The sequence below is a fragment of the Oncorhynchus keta genome, chromosome 22, assembly GCF_023373465.1.
Source record: "Oncorhynchus keta strain PuntledgeMale-10-30-2019 chromosome 22, Oket_V2, whole genome shotgun sequence".
In the NCBI taxonomy this organism is placed as follows: domain Eukaryota; kingdom Metazoa; phylum Chordata; class Actinopteri; order Salmoniformes; family Salmonidae; genus Oncorhynchus; species Oncorhynchus keta.
This window is the reverse complement of record NC_068442.1, coordinates 29149189-29157536: the sequence shown is the minus strand read 5'-3', so window position 1 is coordinate 29157536 and position 8348 is coordinate 29149189. Positions and strand designations below refer to the sequence as shown.

Sequence of the window (8348 nt, the reverse complement as noted above, 5' to 3'; positions counted from 1 at the left end):
CGCCGAATACAACAGGTTACAACACCTTACAATTAAATGCTTACTGCTTATATGCTTACTTACAAGCCCATAACAAACAATGCAGTTTTAAGAAAAATAAGAGTACATTTTTTAAAACTAAATAAACTAAAGTAAAAAATAAAATAGCAACGAATAAAATAACAAGGCTTTTACATGTGGTAGTGGTACAGAGTCAATGTGCAGGGGTACAGGTTAGTAATGAGGCTATATACATGTGGTAGTGGTACAGAGTCAATGTGCAGGGGTACAGGTTAGTAATGAGGCTATATACATGTGGTAGTGGTACAGAGTCAATGTGCGGGGGTACAGGTTAGTAATGAGGCTATATACATGTGGTAGTGGTACAGAGTCAATGTGCGGGGGTACAGGTTAGTAATGAGGCTATATACATGTGGTAGTGGTACAGAGTCAATGTGCAGGGGGTACAGGTTAGTAATGAGGCTATATACATGTGGTCGTGGTACAGAGTCAATGTGCAGGGGTACAGGTTAGTAATGAGGCTATATACATGTGGTCGTGGTACAGAGTCAATGTGCGGGGTACAGGTTAGTAATGAGGCTATATACATGTGGTCGTGGTACAGAGTCAATGTGCGGGGGTACAGGTTAGTAATGAGGCTATATACATGTGGTCGTGGTACAGAGTCAATGTGCGGGGGTACAGGTTAGTAATGAGGCTATATACATGTGGTCGTGGTACAGAGTCAATGTGCAGGGGTACAGGTTAGTAATGAGGCTATATACATGTGGTCGTGGTACAGAGTCAATGTGCGGGGGTACAGGTTAGTAATGAGGCTATATACATGTGGTCGTGGTACAGAGTCAATGTGCGGGGGTACAGGTTAGTAATGAGGCTATATACATGTGGTCGTGGTACAGAGTCAATGTGGGGGTGTACAGGTTAGTAATGAGGCTATATATATGTGGTCGTGGTACAGAGTCAATGTGCAGGGGTACAGGTTAGTAATGAGGCTATATACATGTGGTCGTGGTACAGAGTCAATGTGCAGGGGTACAGGTTAGTAATGAGGCTATATACATGTGGTCGTGGTACAGAGTCAATGTGCGGGGGTACAGGTTAGTAATGAGGCTATATACATGTGGTCGTGGTACAGAGTCAATGTGCGGGGGTACAGGTTAGTAATGAGGCTATATACATGTGGTCGTGGTACAGAGTCAATGTGCAGGGGTACAGGTTAGTAATGAGGCTATATACATGTGGTCGTGGTACAGAGTCAATGTGCGGGGGTACAGGTTAGTAATGAGGCTATATACATGTGGTCGTGGTACAGAGTCAATGTGCGGGGGTACAGGTTAGTAATGAGGCTATATACATGTGGTCGTGGTACAGAGTCAATGTGCAGGGGTACAGGTTAGTAATGAGGCTATATACATGTGGTAGTGGTACAGAGTCAATGTGCAGGGGTACAGGTTAGTAATGAGGCTATATACATGTGGTAGTGGTACAGAGTCAATGTGCAGGGGTACAGGTTAGTAATGAGGCTATATACATGTGGTAGTGGTACAGAGTCAATGTGCGGGGGTACAGGTTAGTAATGAGGCTATATACATGTGGTAGTGGTACAGAGTCAATGTGCGGGGGTACAGGTTAGTAATGAGGCTATATACATGTGGTAGTGGTACAGAGTCAATGTGCAGGGGTACAGGTTAGTAATGAGGCTATATACATGTGGTCGTGGTACAGAGTCAATGTGCAGGGGTACAGGTTAGTAATGAGGCTATATACATGTGGTCGTGGTACAGAGTCAATGTGCGGGGGTACAGGTTAGTAATGAGGCTATATACATGTGGTCGTGGTACAGAGTCAATGTGCGGGGGTACAGGTTAGTAATGAGGCTATATACATGTGGTCGTGGTACAGAGTCAATGTGCGGGGGTACAGGTTAGTAATGAGGCTATATACATGTGGTCGTGGTACAGAGTCAATGTGCAGGGGTACAGGTTAGTAATGAGGCTATATACATGTGGTCGTGGTACAGAGTCAATGTGCGGGGGTACAGGTTAGTAATGAGGCTATATACATGTGGTCGTGGTACAGAGTCAATGTGCGGGGGTACAGGTTAGTAATGAGGCTATATACATGTGGTCGTGGTACAGAGTCAATGTGGGGGTGTACAGGTTAGTAATGAGGCTATATATATGTGGTCGTGGTACAGAGTCAATGTGCAGGGGTACAGGTTAGTAATGAGGCTATATACATGTGGTCGTGGTACAGAGTCAATGTGCAGGGGTACAGGTTAGTAATGAGGCTATATACATGTGGTCGTGGTACAGAGTCAATGTGCGGGGTACAGGTTAGTAATGAGGCTATATACATGTGGTCGTGGTACAGAGTCAATGTGCGGGGTACAGGTTAGTAATGAGGCTATATACATGTGGTCGTGGTACAGAGTCAATGTGCAGGGTACAGGTTAGTAATGAGGCTATATACATGTGGTCGTGGTACAGAGTCAATGTGCGGGGGTACAGGTTAGTAATGAGGCTATATACATGTGGTCGTGGTACAGAGTCAATGTGCGGGGGTACAGGTTAGTAATGAGGCTATATACATGTGGTCGTGGTACAGAGTCAATGTGCAGGGGTACAGGTTAGTAATGAGGCTATATACATGTGGTAGTGGTACAGAGTCAATGTGCGGGGGTACAGGTTAGTAATGAGGCTATATACATGTGGTAGTGGTACAGAGTCAATGTGCAGGGGTATAGGTTAGTAATGAGGCTATATACATGTGGTCGTGGTACAGAGTCAATGTGCGGGGGTACAGGTTAGTAATGAGGCTATATACATGTGGTCGTGGTACAGAGTCAATGTGCGGGGGTACAGGTTAGTAATGAGGCTATATACATGTGGTCGTGGTACAGAGTCAATGTGCGGGGTACAGGTTAGTAATGAGGCTATATACATGTGGTCGTGGTACAGAGTCAATGTGCAGGGGTACAGGTTAGTAATGAGGCTATATACATGTGGTCGTGGTACAGAGTCAATGTGCGGGGGTACAGGTTAGTAATGAGGCTATATACATGTGGTCGTGGTACAGAGTCAATGTGCGGGGGTACAGGTTAGTAATGAGGCTATATACATGTGGTCGTGGTACAGAGTCAATGTGGGGGTGTACAGGTTAGTAATGAGGCTATATATATGTGGTCGTGGTACAGAGTCAATGTGCAGGGGTACAGGTTAGTAATGAGGCTATATACATGTGGTCGTGGTACAGAGTCAATGTGCAGGGGTACAGGTTAGTAATGAGGCTATATACATGTGGTCGTGGTACAGAGTCAATGTGCGGGGTACAGGTTAGTAATGAGGCTATATACATGTGGTCGTGGTACAGAGTCAATGTGCGGGGCAACAGGTTAGTAATGAGGCTATATACATGTGGTCGTGGTACAGAGTCAATGTGCAGGGTACAGGTTAGTAATGAGGCTATATACATGTGGTCGTGGTACAGAGTCAATGTGCGGGGTACAGGTTAGTAATGAGGCTATATACATGTGGTCGTGGTACAGAGTCAATGTGCGGGGTACAGGTTAGTAATGAGGCTATATACATGTGGTCGTGGTACAGAGTCAATGTGCAGGGGTACAGGTTAGTAATGAGGCTATATACATGTGGTAGTGGTACAGAGTCAATGTGCGGGGTACAGGTTAGTAATGAGGCTATATACATGTGGTAGTGGTACAGAGTCAATGTGCAGGGTATAGGTTAGTAATGAGGCTATATACATGTGGTCGTGGTACAGAGTCAATGTGCGGGGTACAGGTTAGTAATGAGGCTATATACATGTGGTCGTGGTACAGAGTCAATGTGCGGGGTACAGGTTAGTAATGAGGCTATATACATGTGGTCGTGGTACAGAGTCAATGTGCAGGGGTACAGGTTAGTAATGAGGCTATATACATGTGGTCGTGGTACAGAGTCAATGTGCGGGGTACAGGTTAGTAATGAGGCTATATACATGTGGTCGTGGTACAGAGTCAATGTGCGGGGTACAGGTTAGTAATGAGGCTATATACATGTGGTCGTGGTACAGAGTCAATGTGCGGGGTACAGGTTAGTAATGAGGCTATATACATGTGGTCGTGGTACAGAGTCAATGTGCAGGGGTACAGGTTAGTAATGAGGCTATATACATGTGGTAGTGGTACAGAGTCAATGTGCGGGGGTACAGGTTAGTAATGAGTCTATATACATGTGGTCGTGGTACAGAGTCAATGTGCAGGGGTACAGGTTAGTAATGAGGCTATATACATGTGGTCGTGGTACAGAGTCAATGTGCAGGGGTACAGGTTAGTAATGAGGCTATATACATGTGGTCGTGGTACAGAGTCAATGTGCAGGGGTACAGGTTAGTAATGAGGCTATATACATGTGGTAGTGGTACAGAGTCAATGTGCGAGGGTACAGGTTAGTAATGAGGCTATATACATGTGGTCGTGGTACAGAGTCAATGTGCAGGGGTACAGGTTAGTAATGAGGCTATATACATGTGGTCGTGGTACAGAGTCAATGTGCAGGGGTACAGGTTAGTAATGAGGCTATATACATGTGGTAGTGGTACAGAGTCAATGTGCAGGGGTACAGGTTAGTAATGAGGCTATATACATGTGGTAGTGGTACAGAGTCAATGTGCAGGGGTACAGGTTAGTAATGAGGCTATATACATGTGGTAGTGGTACAGAGTCAATGTGCAGGGGTACAGGCCAGTCCAGATCATTGAGGTAATATGTACAACTGAGATGTGTTGTTGCGGTACATGACAAGCACTGCATGCTGTGGTTTCACACGTTGCCAAAACAGGACTGTCATGGCTTTGACAGTGACATATGAGCTGGGGGTATTGTCTATGAGTGGGTTCTCCTGGCACTGAACAGTGTATAGACGTGGTTGCACTGTGATCTGATCAACCACAGTAGAGATGTGGGCTCAATCACTAGATCAACGTCATACATCACACCACTCACGACACTGGGGGTGTGGTAACGACATGGAGGTGATACTCTATGTGGGGTCTCTGTCTTTCTCTCTCACTTGGTCTGTCTGTCTCTCATTCTCTCTCTTTTCCTCTTTCTCTCTCACCATCATAGAGAACACACAGGACGGGGTCTTTTACACCCTGATGTTCTCCATTCAGCAGCTGGAGGCTGACACAAACACACTATAAATCACACACCACTGACAGCTCTACTAGGGAGAGAAGCTCACAGTCACACCATCAAACCTCCTCTTGAATATTCCCATCCCTTTCTCTTTCGCTCTACTCCTGTCTCTCTCTCCATTTCCCTCTCTCTCTCTTCCCTCTGGGTGGTCATTTTGTTGTGAAAGCGCAGCCGACTACATCAAACCCCTCCACTCACCTCTCTCTATATGCTTTGCTCGCTGCTCTTACCTTTTTTTGTTTAGGGTGCGTTGTAATCAAATAAGCGGGGTCCCCGGGTACCTGTGGGGATTGGGTGTGTTATGACAGTGACACGGAAAGGGAATGGGAGTGTGCTCTGGTGATCAGGCCGGGCGGGCTGGGAGAGCGAATGGGAGAGCAGCGCTGCATGTCTCTCTGTACTCTGTCACCCATGGCACAGTCCGTCTGGGGCCCCTGAGCTCATCTGGCCCTCAACACTCCTCTACGCCCCATAGAGTCTGTACGGATCTCACTGCTGTGCCTCAGGCCCCCTCTCTGTTCTCTCTCTGGGTGTGCACGTGCATAGTATGTGAGTGCACATTTTTATATCATATTGTATATAGCTAACCCCATGTTCTATTCCACAGGATATACTTACACCACTTTGTGTCCCATTCTATAGTTGGAACAGGATGTGTTGGTAGGTGTGTTATTGTGTGATATAGGCAAGATGAGGGACTGAACCCCATAGCTGTAAGGCCAAGGAGGGATTCATTAGTTACACCAGCTGTATCAGGACAGGACCTGTAATACTGTATATCTACAGCCATTTCAGTGAGTATGTGTTATGTTTAAATAAGTCTAACCAGGTTAGTGTGTTTCTGTGCGGTTGTGTGTTATGGCTAGCCAGTTCTATGGGTTTGTGTGTGTGTGTGAGTCTTTTGGATGTGTTAATGTCTCTGAGTCTGAGCTTGGCTTAGCAACAGGGGAGGGGAAGTCCCTCTTGGGTGAGAGGGTGGGAGCCGGCAGGATCATGACGAAACAGTACATGGCTGGAGAACGGGCACATTTATTTGGTGGGGTGGTGGGGTTAGGGTAAGGAAAGAGGGAGTGCGGGGGGGTTATTTGTAGCGCACTCCCCAGTGAGTTTCCTGTCTCTCGGAGGTGAAAACCTGGGAACATATGAAGCTTTAAGACAGCCCATCTGTTAGTCTCCGGCCCTTGGAAGACTGTCAACGGTCTAAAAATAAGCCACACTAAAGTGAACCAGGCGGCAAAGGTGATTTTTCATTTTGTGTTAAAAACAGAGCAGAGCAGAGAGGGACAGGCTAGCGCCAAAAACAGTATTTCCTCTTCCTGTGGCTGTTTGAGATCGGGCCATATAGGCGAATCAGAGTATGCTAGACTTGCTCAGCGATGCTTCTACAGTAGATCATGTCGGTATGTTATATCACCACAGACAAGATTTAACGCCCTAGCTGTTCAAGTGACACGTCTGTTAAGGCTGCTGCTATTCTGCAAAAGCAAAAAAAATGGTGTGAAAGTTGTTGTTCTAGTACATTGATGTGCAGAGCAGAGGACTGTGTTTGTTAGAGGATTCCTGGTGAACTGACATGTTTAAGTCTCACCACCCCGGCCTGCTCCCCAGAGGACTGTTTGTTAGAGGATTCCTGGTGAACTGACATGTTTAAGTCTCACCACCCCGGCCTGCTCCCCAGAGGACTGTTTGTTAGAGGATTCCTGGTGAACTGACATGTTTAAGTCTCACCACCCCGGCCTGCTCCCCAGAGGACTGTTTGTTAGAGGATTCCTGGTGAACTGACATGTTTAAGTCTCACCACCCCGGCCTGCTCCCCAGAGGACTGTTTGTTAGAGGATTCCTGGTGAACTGACATGTTTAAGTCTCACCACCCCGGCCTGCTCCCCAGAGGACTGTGTTTGTTAGAGGATTCCTGGTGAACTGACATGTTTAAGTCTCACCACCCCGGCCTGCTCCCCAGAGGACTGTGTTTGTTAGAGGATTCCTGGTGAACTGACATGTTTAAGTCTCACCACCCCGGCCTGCTCCCCAGAGGACTGTTTGTTAGAGGATTCCTGGTGAACTGACATGTTTAAGTCTCACCACCCCTGCCTGCTCCCCAGAGTACTGTTTGTTAGAGGATTCCTGGTGAACTGACATGTTTAAGTCTCACCACCCCTGCCTGCTCCCCAGAGGACTGTTTGTTAGAGGATTCCTGGTGAACTGACATGTTTAAGTCTCACCACCCCTGCCTGCTCCCCAGAGGACTGTTTGTTAGAGGATTCCTGGTGAACTGACATGTTTAAGTCTCACCACCCCGGCCTGCTCCCCAGAGGACTGTTTGTTAGAGGATTCCTGGTGAACTGACATGTTTAAGTCTCACCACCCCTGCCTGCTCCCCAGAGGACTGTTTGTTAGAGGATTCCTGGTGAACTGACATGTTTAAGTCTCACCACCCCTGCCTGCTCCCCAGAGGACTGTGTTTGTTAGAGGATTCCTGGTGAACTGACATGTTTAAGTCTCACCACCCCGGCCTGCTCCCCAGAGGACTGTGTTTGTTAGAGGATTCCTGGTGAACTGACATGTTTAAGTCTCACCACCCCGGCCTGCTCCCCAGAGGACTGTGTTTGTTAGAGGATTCCTGGTGAACTGACATGTTTAAGTCTCACCACCCCGGCCTGCTCCCCAGAGGACTGTGTTTGTTAGAGGATTCCTGGTGAACTGACATGTTTAAGTCTCACCACCCCGGCCTGCTCCCCAGAGGACTGTTTGTTAGAGGATTCCTGGTGAACTGACATGTTTAAGTCTCACCACCCCGGCCTGCTCCCCAGAGGACTGTGTTTGTTAGAGGATTCCTGGTGAACTGACATGTTTAAGTCTCACCACCCCGGCCTGCTCCCCAGAGGATGCCACAGAGCCTGGAGCCGTGAGGTGCCGGGGGGCCAGGGGGCCCTGCGGCGGCGCCTCAGACGCCTGATTGAAAGTGACATGATAGCAGCCCTGTCTAGGTCCTCGCGCGTTGTAACACAGTTAATAAAGCGCGTGTGTTGGAAACGTAGATTTCATTTTCCTTTATCTTTATCTCCTGCCTCCCCTCTCTCCCCCCTCTGCTCTCCCCTTTCCCTCCCCCTCTTCCTCCCCCCAGTGTGTGCAGCAGTCTCACAGTCTCTGC

At 47.6% G+C, this 8348-nt stretch overlaps 1 long non-coding RNA gene across 31 annotated transcripts; it reads left to right on the top strand.

The window, feature by feature from the left end:
• The first annotated feature begins 441 nt into the window (after window positions 1–441).
• LOC127910624 (uncharacterized) lies at window positions 442–5840 on the top strand. Of its 31 annotated transcripts, none has more exons than XR_008075488.1 (9): window positions 442–508; window positions 567–684; window positions 744–861; window positions 980–1392; window positions 1570–2277; window positions 2452–2628; window positions 2747–2864; window positions 2923–3099; window positions 4092–5840. It is a non-coding gene; the product is annotated as an uncharacterized LOC127910624 (long non-coding RNA). The 31 variants fall into 31 exon arrangements; XR_008075495.1 differs by having other exon boundaries at window positions 567–861; window positions 980–1156; window positions 1216–1392; XR_008075491.1 differs by having other exon boundaries at window positions 567–861; window positions 1570–1923; window positions 1983–2277.
• The last annotated feature ends 2508 nt before the right edge of the window (window positions 5841–8348 follow it).